At 40.8% G+C, this 15,834-nt stretch overlaps 1 protein-coding gene and 1 long non-coding RNA gene across 3 annotated transcripts in view; one reads left to right on the top strand and one right to left on the bottom strand.

The window, feature by feature from the left end:
* Positions 1-4,574, bottom strand: part of WIPF1 (WAS/WASL interacting protein family member 1) — a 41,250-nt gene extending 36,676 nt beyond the window's left edge. The window contains 1 exon segment of the mRNA XM_020889114.2: positions 4,485-4,574. The gene's annotated coding sequence lies outside the window, so the exon portion shown is untranslated.
* A 90-nt stretch (positions 4,575-4,664) lies between these two features.
* LOC139038038 (uncharacterized) lies at positions 4,665-11,549 on the top strand. 2 transcript variants are annotated; one of them, XR_011490946.1, is made up of 4 exons: positions 4,665-5,070; positions 5,860-6,037; positions 6,151-6,289; positions 8,971-11,549. It is a non-coding gene; the product is annotated as an uncharacterized lncRNA (long non-coding RNA). The 2 variants fall into 2 exon arrangements; XR_011490945.1 differs by having other exon boundaries at positions 5,860-6,289.
* The last annotated feature ends 4,285 nt before the right edge of the window (positions 11,550-15,834 follow it).

Below are 15,834 nucleotides of genomic sequence, written 5' to 3'. Positions count from 1 at the left end.
AACTACAGAGCCCACGTGCTGGGGCCCATGAGCAGCAGTTACGGAGCCTGAGTGCCGCTACGACTGAAGCCCGTGTGCCTAGAGCCTGAAGCCACTGCAACCAGCAAGAGCCCGAGCAAAGCAATGAATACCCAGACCAGCCATAAAGAGAGAAAGAAAACAACAGGTAACACTAAAATACAGAGATGAAAATAAAACATGACACTTGTATTTAACCACTGAACAAAGCATTTGATAGTAATTAAATTTCAGGTGAAAAGGGTTGGAGTTAATACTATCCAGAGATAGTTCTTGTCAACATTTTAATGTATATTTTTCCAGCGTTTACACACACACACACACACACACACACACCTCTTTGTATCTATATAAATACACATATGCACAACTGTTTCACCAAATAGTAACAGAAGGAAATTTATAACACATATAACTCAGTAGTGTTTTAATAAGGAAAGGCCCTTAAATTCATACTGAGTTACTGCAGCCATAAAAAAAGAGTGCAAAGGCACTCATTATAAAGGTAACGAATCCACTCCAAGTTATACTGTAAAAATAAAATCATTTAGCAAAAACCCAAATTGCCGCCAACATCGTAGTTTTGATTCCCACTCAGGATTATTTTTGGTTCTATTCTTTGGAGACTCCTCCATGAGGCAAACTTGGTTGGATGTGCTGAAGATCTGAAAACCATCAGAACTAATTAAGATGAAGTCGGCTTTGTTCTTCAACTTCCTGTAAAAATGCTCAACAGGAAAATTGATGCTCACAGCAAACCACAGCCATCCTGTTTCTTTAGCACAGTCTTTTCACAGCTGCAGTTGCCTGTAGTTTCTATTTTCTGACACCAGGCCCAGTGCAGCAGCTCTGCGCCCCACCCCCAAGCATGGCATGTCCTTTTGGCCATTTTAGAAACTTTTAATATCTTTGCATAAAGTTTGTTGCTATTATTGTGACTCTTCCTCTCCTCAGTTCAAGCTTCAGAGGGCTGCAGGCAATGAGGCAATCAATAGAAGAGGAGAAACAAAAAAGGCTGCTCAACCCAAGAGGAAGCCAAAGGTACAGAAAAGAAACAAGCGTTCCTTTATAAGCAAAGCAACTGCCTCGCCTAGTTCGTGATCATTGTTTTTCTCAATCTGAGCTGCATGTGGCACCCACGCTGACTGTACATGGGACCCTTCATTTCTCAAAACGTATTTGCTCTTTTCTCAGCTGGGCATCAATTAAGGCAATAGCTTAAGTGACTTTTGCTTACGAGTTGTGTTCTCAGTGGCAACGGTTTGTGTCTCTGCGGTACTTGGAGGATCCTTGGCTATTTCAGAAACATATCATTTAGAGTTCTTTTAGATAAAGAATTGATAATTCGGGGAGTAGAGGGAAGGCATTTTTCAGAGAAGACATTCTGAAGCATCTACAACGTCATTATGATTAGTTGGGAGCTTGGACACAAACTCACAGTTTTACTATAAGAATAACTTCTGGGGAAATAAAGGTTTCTATGAAGTGAAATTACTGTTAGAATACACAGTCCTATATGTTTAATTACATGAAAAGTTAGCACAAATTCACAGACAGCTGAACCCTCTCAAAAATGAGAAAATGAAGGTAAGTTAAATGACCCACCTGTCCTTGTTTAACTGTGGAAAAAGGAAGGTAAATCTTTTCTACTTTATTCACTTAATTAAAAAGTACCGATTTTCCTCCCACAACTTCCCATCTCTAAGAAGTACTTTTTTTTTTTTTAGTACTCTCTTTAAGGGGCTCAAATCTCAAAGTTAAATCCTCAGCACCACATTTAGTTTTACGAAAACTGCCCCTCCCTATTCCCCACTACACACACACACACACGCTCACACACACTCACACATATACACTCACGCACAACACACAGCATATATGTCAGCATACTCAACATATTTTATTAACTTAATCATTGAAAGTATAGCCTTGTAATATAAGCAGAAGCATCACCAAATTTACTTTTAAAAAGGTCCAAAGACTTTAGAAAGGAAATGGTCTTACTTGAGGTTATTCACTTAAAGATATTTACTATCGCTGTGACCATTTTAAAACAAAGCATTTGTACAATCCCAGATTATCAGGATTAGAAAAGGACATCTCATGGCCTCTAAACTGTACTTTTGAAAAAAGCTCTTGAAATTACATTTAATTGTTAGTGGCCTTGGGCAAACTGCTCAGCCTAAGTCTAGTTCGCACAATAAAATGGGGAGAAGGGTATCTACTCAATAGGACCATTGAGGAATTAAATGAGGCAATTGCTAACTGTTAGTCATTTTTTTAAAAAATAAAATAAGCAGAAGTCAAGAACCTAACATATAGTGAGTGCTCAATAAACATTACCTTTTCCTCTATTTAACCAGGAGAAAGAGAAATCACGAGCTGATTTAAAGCCTAGCCTACATGTGCATACCCATGTAATTTCTGCATTACAAAAAATGGTGAAGGGAGGTGTGTATAAAGTTCATTTAAAATTTCTCAGAAAAGCATACTAAGGCATTTCTTATTATAATATTCTTTTCTCCTGTCTTAATTTTCAGAACTGAGGGTTGCCAAATTACAGACAGAGGTATTTAGTACTTATGATAGTCCAAGGGAAATGTTCTTTTCAACAAGAGGTAAATAAGTGACAATTTGGAAAAACAAAAATAAGTCAAACCTTAAACCAGAAGTGGATCAAAATTTAAATAGCCAGAAACTCCCCCCAAATACGATGTGTTTACAAAATGCTAAGCAGACTTCAAAGAGTGTAAAGCTTGAAAGGTCCAGGAATTAGGTAGCTCACTTCCTCTTACATTTTAGCACAGGTCGGGAACCTCCAGCCTATAGGGCATATCTAGAACTTGATTTCATCAATGATCAGAGTGAAATTGCTGCGGGACCCCAGGGAAAATTCTTCACCCTGAATACTCTGTTCAGTATTCTCTGAATACTGCCATTCATCCAGGGTATGCATAATATTAAAGGTTTAGTGCTAAATCACTTCAGTCATGTCTGACTCTTTGCGACCCCATGGACTGTAGCCCACCAGGCTCCTTTGTCCATGGAATCTTCCAGGCAAGAATACTGAAGCGGGTTGCCATTTCCTTTTCCCAAACCCTTGTCTCTTACATCCCCTGCATTGGCAGGCAGGTTCTTTACTGCTAGCGCCACCTGGGAAGTCCCTAAAAGTTCAGACATTAAGAGTAATTGAAGAGCTGTGAGCAATTAACCAATGGATGAAGTTTTTGAAAAGCATTAGAAAACCTGACTCTTATTTTAGATAAATCATTTAAGTGCTTTAGACTATACAAGGGAGAATTTTGACTAAATGTTGTTCTAGTTCAGAAGCAACATAACTTTATGAAGTTAATGCATAAGATTAGACCCACAATCCAAGTGACCAGAAAGGGTATGGTTTTCACACTAATGGTCCTCAAAGTCTTTTTCAAGCTTCTCATCTTCCTCTCTCACTATCCTGACTTACTCTTTCTCCTGCTTCCTCACTTTCTCTCAACCAAGCTGTCCTACTTCTCTTCATAAGAATCTTCCTGCAGCCTTTTCTTCATTTTACCACTTGTCCATTTTCTACTGTACATGCTAGTTATGCCACTGATTATTTAAAAGAACTTACACTTATTGACCAAAGTTTTATGTACCCTCTTAACTTTTTAAAGCTTTATTTTATACTTCTTCATGGGGTAAAAGGAATATAAATCAAATTGCTTTCTCATATATGTTCCAAAGGAAAAAAAGCTTTTTTTTTTTTTTGATACAAAAGTTTCCTTAATCCTGCTCTGTAGATATTTTAGTACACTGCTTGGAATATGAAAATTACAATGCTTTGTGTCACAATATGTATCATATTAAATGTAACTGTTTATAATGAATGCTGCAGAATTTGATCAGCAATAATTAATTGGGCACTGCACTGTTCAGATGTTGAACAGAATGGTTCTAAAAGACAAACCATCTTTGTCCTAAAAGACTGCTTAGAAATAGCTTGGGATTTGAACTTAAGTAACAGGTCTGTAGCAACAGACTGGCAAGAGCTGAGTTCCACGGTACTTTCCTTTGAAGTTTCCAGTGACTTCTTTTGCTTTAAAAGCACTTACTGTTGCTGGCCAAAGTGGGAGTTCAAAGGTGATCATGTGGACAAACTGTACCATCCACTGAAAGGATACAGTTAGTGACATACCCCCATTTAACTGGGAGAAAAAAATTACTGTGGATCCAAACTTGTCCAGTGGTCAGGAAAAATTCTGCTGAAAATCTTGCTTACATTTTAGTTCAAAGCAGAAGTTCTAAATTGCCCACAAGCACCACAGTGGTGAAACTAGTCTTGTGTGCAACAGGAGGACCACATGGTGGTCTACTGAAAAATTAAACAATTTTATCTCAGCATACAGTGGTCCACTAAAAGCCACTTAGTCCTCCCACTGACTTAATAATGGAAATACACGGAGTTTGAATATAATTTTTCTTACCGTTAAAGGATACCGCAGGAAGGCATGATCAGGGACACAAGCAGGCAGCGAGCAAACGAGAAATGAGAGAGAAAACCGTCGCTGTGAAAGCCATCATCTTCCAACACACACAAGGGGTCGTTTCTGGACCGCCATTTTGGACGAGCTCTGGCCTCTTGTCAAACGTGACATACTGAGTCAGAGGCAGACGTCCTTCTGTGGTTATTCACTTCCTGTCTGATTAATTTGTTGCTTGTTCCTTCCTCCTTTTCTGCAGAAAGGGGAGCTAGTTTGGTTTTACTTAAGAAGCAAGCAAAAAAAAAAAAAACAAAAAAAAAAACCCCTAAATTTGGAAAATTAAATGTTTCTCCTTCCCACCAGGTGTAACATATCTTTTGGCACAGGGGCAAGAGGAGATAGCAACTCGAGTTGGTTAACAGCTCAACTTTATTCTCGACACATCCACAAAAATAACTGCTCATGGAACATGAGCCTCTTTCAGGAAATTTCATTTTAAAGTATCACTCTTGATATTGATGATAACATTTAGGATTGAGGAAAAGAGTCGCTCAAGATCTAAAAGCTCCAAATGACACTGATAAATAAGGTAAGTGATTCTTCCTCATCTACAGAGCAGTCAAGTATGTAGGAAGTAAGTTACAAATCCGGTGAAGAAAGCTAGTCAGGTGTATGAAGGCAAATGAGTTTCTGAAATGTGATTCTGATGCCCAAGTCAGAATACATGAAATACAGGTTCACCTCTTTTTATTGTGCTTTGCAGATATTGCATTTTTTTTTTTTTTAACAAATTGAAGGTCTGTGGCAACCCTGAGATAAGCAAGCCTATTGGTGCCATTTTTCCTTCAGCATTTGCTCACCTTGTGCCTCTGCTTCACATTTTGATAATTCAAGCAATATTTCAAACTTTTTCATTATTATTATAATTGTTATGGTGATCTGTGATTATTGATCTTTGACGTCACTACCACAACACATTGACAGCTCAGACGAAGATTACCACTTGAATGAAGTTTTTCCAAACTGAGGTATAGTTGATTTGCAAGAGCAATAAAGTAGTTATTAATTTAGGTATGTATGTAGATTAAAATTTTTTGCTTAATTATTAGTTTTTGCTTTGTTTTGGTTTTAAAAATTTTTGTGCACTTTTTTTAGGCATGAGGCTGCACCCTTAATAAACTATAGCATAATATAGTTTATATTATATTATATTATATTATATATATATATTATTTATATTATAGCATAATAAACTATAGCACTAATAAACTTAATAAACTATATGCATCGGGAAACCAAAAAAATTGGTGTGGTTTGCTTTACTGCAATATTTGCTTTATCTTGGTAGCTTGGAATAGAATTTGCAGTGTCTCCACAGTATGCCTGTTTAGGTGAAGTCAGCTGAAGATCAGAGTTTTCCACACCAAAATATTTTGTTTCCATCCTCCACACTTAAATGGGGTGACAATACTCTCCCAGAAGATGCTTGACAGAAAAGCAGTGATGAGGAGCAGAAGGAAGAAGTCAAATTCCTCATTATCAAAGGACTCTGAGAGGTGGGCAGGCAATGGAATGTGCATAGAAAATACTACACCAAAACTTGAGGAATGTATAAAAATCTAAAAACGCTCTCAATTTTTTCTCTATCTATCTGAATATATCTATTCAGACATATTTGCAACACACACCATGTAACTCTGAGAAAACAGTATCAGCTGAAAGAATGAAAAAGAGGCATATTTTGGAAACTAACATCATTGTAAAATTTGACTCTGGGGTCCTGATTCTGCTGGGTTCAGAGGGAAAAGGTATGAAAAGATCATAAGCTGCCTAATATTCCATTATACGTAAAATGATGGGACTGGGTGGATCAGGGGGCTGTTGGAAACATGTGGAGGCATTTTCCGCTGGGTGGGTTGGAAAGGGGTGAGGAAGGTTTGTAGGATTCATGGGTGGAGCCAGGAATATGAAGTTTCCTGTGATGCTTAGGACAGTCTCACTCCAATACCGGAAGTACTCCTAGAGTGGAGTACTGGGATAGTTGACTAAGTACTAAGTACTGGAAGTTGACTAAGGTTCTTTTAGTTCTCAATTCTTTAAGATAGGCTGCACAAGTTTTGTGATGCCAAGTTATGGCAGAATTCTTATTAAGTGGAGGTAGTTTAGTTGCTAAGTCGTGTCTGACTCCTGTGACCCCATGGACTGTAGCTTGCCAGGCTCCTCTGTCCATGGGATTTCCCAGGCAAGAATACTGGAGTGGGTTTTACCACTGAGTCAGTGGGGATTCCCACTCCTAGAAATGGAACTTCCTAAGATTAGTGATCTGGACACTTCTATTTTACCCAGTGCCTCTGGAAAGCACAGACTTTATTCATCTCACCTAATGTAGGATCTGGAGTCCAAGGGACACTTAATACATGAAAAGACCTGGGGCTGGACAAGAGGGGGAGGCCTGAAGTTATTATCTCCTTCGCCATCCACTAACCTTGGAAAAACAGAAAACTTGATCAACTACTAAGTAAATGCTTGAATGACTCTTTGGGGAAGTCTAACTATAGTTGGGTCTAAAAAGAGAACATAGGCAATATGGTGATTTTGCTATGTATTTACAGAATTACTTTTTAGTTCTCTAATAAGTAATGCCCCCCAAACACACACACCCACACCCCAGGACATGATAGACCATGACTATCCCCATCCATGAGGAAAAACTCAACTAGAAGGGAGTATGTCACTTAGAAGTCTGGAGCCCATGACACATTCAAGGGAGTAAGTTGTCTAGGGTTTGGGTCTATTCCACCTTTAATAAGAACTTATAAGCACAGTCAACTTTGGACACATTTATGAGGTGTCTACTATGCACCACAGGACATAAATCAGATAATGTTCCTCCCTGTTTAAAACCGTCTCATGGTTTCTCATTTCACTTTAAAAATCCAAGCTCTACCTAGCCCACAAGGACTCACAAAATCTGCCCACCCACCTGCTTCCAGCTCTCTGACCTCATTTCAAGTAAACTCCATCTTGCTAATTACCTTCCAGCCCTTTCTGGCCCTTAAACGCACAGGCTCATTTGCATCCTGGGTCTGACAATTACAAGCCCTTTTACCTTACTCTTCCTTCCCAGTTCCTTCTCATTATTTGTCAGCAAAACTGCCCCCTCTCATGTCCCACCTCTGCTCCTGTCTTCCTTTATCGCACTTGTCACCATCTGGTATTTTGTTCATTTATTTAATTGCTTATTTACCTGCACATCTCTCACCACTAGAATTCAAGTTCCATAGGACCTTGTTTCCTGTTGTTGCCTTAGGATCTAGAACAGCACCTGGTGGGTGTCAGTGAATGTTATTTGTTGAATGAAAGAGAAAATAATTAAAAATTGTGCCATAATATAACACTCCTTTAAAGGCTTGAGACTGTTCCCCCTAAAGCAGTGACTGAGGAAAGTTAAGGACAGACTTGAACGCCCTTCTTGGGAAGGCTTAGGCTAAAGGGAAATCTTCCGGGGAAAGGATTCCAGAGATCAGCAGTGAGCCCTTTAGCTCACTGAGAGGCTTGGCAGTGCAGGCAGAGTCTCACGCAGTGCAAGTGGTTCCTGTCACTGAGCAGTGAGGAGAGGAAAACGGCTAAGCAAGTTGAAGACGGAGACAAAGGAAAGATCACGTGGTGGGCGGGGGAGGGTTCCGACAGCATTATTGACAAGGCGGACCTGGAGGCCTCCCTCTGCAGTGAATGCCTCACAGGGCGACGTGAGACATGACAGTGCTTTGTCCCTTCCTCTGTGCCCAGGTGTTTGCAGATCAGCGTCAGTTTCTTAGGATAAGGAAGTTTAAGGATGATGAAACTGCAGAGATCAGAGTCCACGCCATCATTTACAGAAGAGGAAATGGGAGTCCAGAGAGATTAAGTGACTATCACACCGCCGGCAGCAGCAGAGCTGGTGCCAGAGGCCCGTCTCCCTCTCCATGGCCCAGTGTCATTATGGTCTTAAGTTCAGGGGAGGATTTCACTTAATTCCCTTGTATAAGCATAAGAAGAGGTGGAAGGAAGAGGGGTAGGGAGAAGGCTGTAACATGGAGGGGAGCAGTTGACGGCAGTATTAGTATGGTGTTGGGGATGTTTGTGTTGATGTTGGGGCTTCCTGATGGCTCAGACTATAAAGAATCAGCCTGCAATGCAGGCGACCTGGGTTTGATCCCTGGGTTGGGAAGATCTCTTGAAGAAGGGCATGGCAACCCACTTTGGTATTCTTGCCTGGAGAATTCCATGGAAAGAAGAGCCTGGTGGGCTACAGTCAATGGAGTCAGAAAGAGCTGGACACGACTGAGTGATTAACACTCACTTTTTTTTTTTTTCACTTTTTTCACTGGGTATGTTAGTATAATGAAAAGCTGAAGAAAAGTAGATTGAGAACCTGAGGCAAATAAAGACAATCATGACTCTAGACTTCAAAGGGAATTTTAAATACATATATCACCTTATTCAACAGATGGACCAGTCCCAGACTAAAGACAGAGCAAAACAATAATCAACAGTCTCCAGAAAAACCAAGTGAAGAATCTTTCATATTAATCTACAGAAACAGAAAACGAAGAGCAGACAGAAATTACAGCACAACATTGTGGTTCTCCCCTGGAAAAAGCAGGAAAGAATCACAGCCAATGACCCTCCTATGGTGACCCCGAATCAACAGAGACTGAGCAGGGGCAACAGTGCCATGAATAAAATATAAGGACAATTGATTTCTTTTAATTCCAGTTTTTCAAACTGTGTTTCCATGACTACCTGTTATGGTGCAGTATTTCCCCAGTAGTAGAAACATGTTTTAGAGTACTGTACTCCTTCCATTCTAAAACACCATTTTCTTCAATAGCAAAACACCCCCCTTATCTTATAGCTTTTTATGGGGAAGAAGAAACAGTACCAGACTAAATGTATGCATTTATTGTAAGAGGAATTCTACTTTCAAAGTGTTAAAATATGGGAATCACGTGATTTAAAAGAGCAGAAACAAAGGAATTAGCTTCTTGCCCATAAACATATCAGTAGTTATATAGAAGGTTGATAATTTAAAAATAACATATGCCATCAAATTTGGAAAACTCAGCAGTGGCCACAGGACTGGAAAAGGTCAGTTTTCATTCCAATCCCAAAGAAAGGCAATGCCAAAGAATGCTCAAACTACCACACAATAGTACTCATCTCACAAGCTAGTAAAGTAATGCTTAAAATTCTCCAAGCCAGGTTTCAGCAATACATGAATTGTGAACTTCCAGATGTTCAAGCTGGTTTTAGAAAAGGCAGAGAACCAGAGATCAAATTGCCAACATCCTCTGGATCATCGAAAAAGCAACAGAGTTCCAGAAAAACATCTCTTTCTGCTTTACTGACTATGCCAAAGCCTTTTACTGTGTGGATCACAATAAACTGTGGAAAATTCTGAAAGAGATGGGAATACCAGACCACCTGACCTGCCTCTTGAGAAACCTGTATGCAGGACAGGAAGCAACAGTTAGAACTGGACATGGAAAAACAGACTAGTTCCATATAGGAAAAGGAGTATGTCAAGGCTGTATATTGTCACCCTGCTTATTTAACTTATATGCAGAGTACATCTGAGAAACACTGGGCTGGAGGAAGCACAAGCTGGAATCAAGGTTGACAGGAGAAAATCAATAACCTCAGATATGCAGATGACACCATCCTTATGGCAGAAAGTGAAGAAGAACTAAAAAGCCACTTGATGAAAGTGAAAGAGGAGAGTGAAAAAGTTGGCTTAAAGCTCAACATTCAGAAAACTAAGATCATGGTATCCAGTCCCATCATTTCATGGCAAATAGATGGGGAAACAGTGGACACAGTGGCTCACTTTATTTTTCTGGGCTCCAAAGTCACTGCAGATGGTGATTGCAGCCATGAAATTAAAAGACGCTTACTCCTTGGAAGGAAAGTCATGACCAACCTAGACAGCATATTAAAAAGCAGAGACATTACTTTGTCAACAAAGGTCCGTCTAGTCAAGGCTATGGTTTTTTCAGTGGTCATGTGTGGATGTTAAAGTTGGACTATAAAGAAAGCTGAGCACCGAAACATTGATGCTTTTGAACTGTGGTGTTGGAGAAGACTCTTGAGAGTCCCTTGGACTGCAAGGAGATCCAACCAGTCCATCCTAAAGGAGATCAGTCCTGGGTGTTCATTAGAAGGACTGATGTTGAAGCTGAAACTCCAATACTTTTTGGCTACCTCATGCAAAGAGCTGACTCATTTGAAAAGACCCTGATGCTGGGAAAGATTGGGGGCAGGAGAAGGGGATGACAGAGGATGAGATGATTGGATGGCATCACCGACTCGATGATGGGTTTGGGTGGACTCCGGGAGTTGGTGATGGACAGGGAGGTGTGGCATGCTGCAGTTCATTGGGTCGCAAAGAGTCAGACACGACTGAGTGACTGAACTGAACTGAACTGAGTTATATAGAAGGTTGATCATTTAAAAATAATCTCAAAAACAGAGAAGTTCAAAACTAACATCACACTAGTCTATGTCCTGCTAATATAAATTGGTATAACCTTACTCAGGGAAACATTTGCAACATATTTCCTTGTGTTTTGGCAGCTCAGCATCCACTGACCCTACTTACAATGATATCCTTCAGTTTTTGTTTGGAGACACATCCCTCCCTCCCTCCCTCCCAGACCCTGTGGGTCCAGAAGAATTTACTCCAATTCCAGATACATGAATTGCTGGCTCATGGGAGCCTTGCATTCACGCAGCCCCAGAGACTTTTCTTGGCGATAGCCCGTGGCCTCATCAGAACCAAGGGAATTTGTGTCTATAAGACAGAATTCTTCCTGAGGGATGGAGCTGGGTCTGTGAGAATGGAGGGGCTGAAACTGACTCACTCATCCTCTGACCACATGGGGTCTGAAAATGAGACATCAAAGTGAGAAACTAGGGATGGAGAAAACCCAGCTGTTGATGTTATTGGCTGAATCCTTCTATACCTGAAGCTAGCTCTATTTTGGACTTTCAACTTATACTAGCAAATAAATTCTCTATTTCATGCAAGTTAGTGTGGTGAGGTTTTCTATTACTGGTAATACAAACACTTACGTGATACAGAAATCAGTACTAGAAGTGGATATTGAATGTGACTAACCCTAAAATGTGCAACTGGCTGATTTAAGGTTGGGTGACAGCTGGTGCAGGCTCTCCTGGGCTAGGAAGTTGGCCATCCTGGTTATGTGATGGCATCACTGCTGGTTAGGCTGCCACCTACTGAATCCTGGGTCAAAGACCACAAGCCTACCGAAGGTGCACCATTAAAGAATTCAGAGAAAAAATTAGAAGGCTGAAGTATGTCGGCTACTTTCAGCCTTCAGTAAGATACACAGGGGAGAGAGAAACTTAGGATGAAACTTATTGGAAGCCTGGTGGAGAGGGGGACAGGGAAGGGCTTTGTCAATAGAGGCCTTTCTTTCCCCCCTAGGATGTGCAACCATGTTTGAGAGTCAAATAATCTGGAACCTTCTGGTGTTAAAACTCCCAGTTCTCTACGCAATGCTAACATTAGGCAGAACAGGGCCAAAAGATAACAACAATATCAGGAAAGAAGTCTGACACAAAGGAGAAGCTGAACTTCCCACTGTCTCCCCCAAAGACACTGTGGTCTCTCATCCGAGCAGAAGGCTGTTACCTTTATTGTGATATGCTGGGTTCCATCTCAGGAGCAAGGAGTAAATTAACAGTGGCTTTACCACCTCAGGCCACTGTTTCAAAACTGTACCTAATCTGAGGCTGAGATAAAGGCCACAGAATTTATGAGCAGAGGGTGGTTCATTTGCTGGGAGACAGAAGTGCCCAGGCTTGGTGCCACATTCAAAGACTGCAACTCAACACAATTTTGAGTTTTGTTCACTAGTCCATGGAGCTCGGAGATTCTAGAGAATCTTATCACGTTTTTAAATACTAGAGGATAAAACCTTGGAATGGTTGAAAACAGCTTATGACTGCTTAAATCCTAAAGCAATCCCTAGATCCATGCAGCCAGAGAACAAGGCATAGACTGTGGAACAGGTGTGCTCTGATCTAGAGATGGCTCTGGAAGACAACAAATGAGGAAGACCCTTAAGCAAGAGCAGAAGGAAGTTAAGCCACTGACTGAGCAGAGTTCTCATGTCATCGCCACAGGGAGAATCTGTTCACTGGGTTATAAAATGTGCTAGAGATAGGTGACAAATGACTCCTCTCCTTTCCCAAATGGAAGTTTAATTGTGAAATTCTCCTACTACCCTCCCTCCACCATTGTATACTGGGTGTTACATTTATAATTTACCACTGGACCATGATATACTACATTTGGGGCCAACAGACAAGATTGTGGAAAGTTTGGCCTTGGCACTAGACTTAGACCTCAACTGTCTACTTTCTGGGGGAGGGAGGTGAGTGATTTATTATGTGTGGGACATTTTTGAAACTGTATGTGTAAGACGTGTGTGTATGCATACGTGTGTGTGTTGGACAGGAAAAAAGAGTACACACTGGTTGCTTTGGGGCTGTCTATCATCCATTTAAATTATAGCAGAGCCTCAGATCTGGGGAGAGAGACATCCACTGACCTTTCATTCCTGCTCTTCCAGCTTCAGCAGGAAAATATGTCCAGAATCATGTAATAAACCAAAATGGAAATGAATATGAAAAAGAATATATATATATATAAAACAGAATCACTTTTCTGTACATCTGAAACTAATACAACATTATAAATTACTGTGCTTCAATAAATGAGGTAATTGGAAATCTGAATATTGATATTTAATAATGCTAAGATTATTGCTAATTTTAAAGAGTGATAATATTATTGAAGTTATGTTGTTTTTTATAGAGTCTTTAAAGTTTTAGAGACACATACTAAAATATTTGTATATGGAAAGATATGATGTCTAGGTTTGTCCTGAAATGAAAAAATGGGAAAATAGGTACAGGTTTAAAGAAAACAAAATTGGCCTGAAATCATCATTCTTGAAGCTGGGTGAAGCATACGTGGCAATTCACTATAATGTTCTAAGTACTTTTCATATACATTTGAAATATTTCTATAGCAAAAAGGGTAACCAATGATATGAAAATAACTTGTGGCTCACTCACAAGAGGCCTCATCCACTAGAGGCTGTTAAAGGCGTTTGCTCACTCTGTTATAATCATGTTCAGACCTGGGAGTTTTACAGAAGTTACCTTTTTCTCCTCAAAATGACCTCTTTGGTTGATGGATGAATGAAATGGAACAGAGACTGAGGGCTCCCTTATACTGATTCAGAACCCAAGCAGCTCTTCCTAGAAAACTTGGGGACTCTATTAAAGGTGACAAAAAAGCAAAAATCTAAATTCCAATATACCAACCAAAGAACAAAAGAAAACAACCCTCCCCCTAGATTAGAACTGCCCACCTGGTCTATATGTGCAGTTCCATATTTTCTACTAGTTACATTAAAAGGAAAACAATATAAAATACTAATATTTTATTTAACACCCTGTTTCAAAAATATTATCACTATAACATGTACTCACAATAAAAAGCCTATTAATTAGGTATTTTGCACTCTTTTTTTCCTATTAAGTCTTCAAAAACAGGTGTGTATTTTACTGTGAGTGACATTTCAAACAATCAAGAGCCACTACCACACTGGACAACACGGTCCAGATGGTGAGTGCCTGGTGGGAAGAGGCCTCACCATATTCTAGGTAATTTAATTAAAATGCAAACAGTTCCCAGGTAGTCACCAACATTGAATACATGTGGCCTGCAGCGGGGAAAAAACCATGTGAGATGGAGGGAAAAGTTTCTTACAACTTAAGGGGCCAATGGGAGGAAAGCCCTGTTTTCCCATCCTGCCAAGTATTTGCTTGTGCACACACCCAGAGAGAAGCTGCTGGCATATGGATAGTTGTGTGTTCCTTCTGGATGCTGATCTGGTAGCTTCATCAGGTATGAAGCTCAGGATGGGGTCTCTACCATGATTTGTGGGGTGGGAACAACAGCCATATTGCTCCCTATCCAGTCTTCTCTCCAGCCATATGGCTGGTTACTCCATGTCTACTGCCAGAGGATGGAACCACGTGGACCAGAAAGCCCTCCCCTGACTCCTTAGGAAACAAGGGTCTATCCAGCTCTGTGCCTTTGGGCCTGAGGCCACTCAGCTGAACCCTGCAGAAGGGCTCACTGACCTGAGACTTCCCCGGGGGCCCCTTGACTGCACGGAAGCTGGGCTTGGCTGGTGCAGGTGCTACCTGGAGAGGCAGACCCAACCCTTCTGCATGTGGGCAGGAAATGGGGGTGTTTGTGGGTGTCACAACAATGGGGAGGCCCTCCTGGGATGCAGGCCAAGGATGCTAGTCAATGTGCAATGTACCGGACTGTCCCACTCAATAAAGAATTGACCCACATAACCTTCAAAGGTCCTGGTGGACACTGATGTAGGTGAAAAAACTGTTTAGTAATCTGAGCTGATAATTAAACTCCATTTTACACATCATTCAAAGTAAATAAATACTGTTGTATTAGTTCCCAAGTTTCCCAGTAATGCAATGTCATATGAATGAAATACTATGCTTTGCACAGCTCTTTACCAAGAGTTGTTCACCTTGGCTGGAAAATGTGTCCCAATGCATTGCCACTTGTGAGAATGAAGTCTCCCTTACCCAAATTAGTCTGCAGTCACAATGCCCCACTCACAATGATTATCAGTGTAACCACAAAACCCTGGCCACTTCATTTTGTTTGCTAATGAGCAGTACCTGATTGCTTACAATTGACGTTATTTTATACTAAATTACATTCCTTGTGTTAATTAATAAATTATAATTGTAATTAATCTTCTTCTTAATTACAGATAAAGATTACACAGAATTGGGGAGGAATGATGTATGAGGTCAGATTATTTCCCTGGTGAAAGTTCACTGACATCTGTGAAGGGGACATTAGAAAACCCTGTTATTCAAAGTGAGTCCGAGGTCAGACAGGCTTGTAAGCCACCGCTTCTGCGCATGGCCGTGACCAAGTTCCCTTAGAAGTCGGGCATCGCTGGGGCGGCTGGAGGACAGGCAGGGGCTGGGCAGCTGGCTTCGCGATGGCTCTCAGCCTGGCTTCGCGATGTCCGCGAGGAAGGCCAGCTCCACCGACGGGGCGGCGAAGGAGGAGCCCAAGAAGAGATAGGCGAGGTTGTCCGCTAAACCAGCTCCCGCAAAAGTGGAAACAAAGCCAAAAAAATGTGGCAGGAAAGGATACATCTTCAGACAAAAAAGTGCAAACAAAAGAGGAAAAGGGGAGCAAAGGGGAAACAGGCTGAAGTCGCAA

Source organism: Odocoileus virginianus, chromosome 13 (assembly GCF_023699985.2).
Source record: "Odocoileus virginianus isolate 20LAN1187 ecotype Illinois chromosome 13, Ovbor_1.2, whole genome shotgun sequence".
NCBI lineage: Eukaryota > Metazoa > Chordata > Mammalia > Artiodactyla > Cervidae > Odocoileus > Odocoileus virginianus.
The sequence above is the reverse complement of the archived record's forward strand: the minus strand, read 5'-3'. Positions and strand labels throughout refer to the sequence as shown.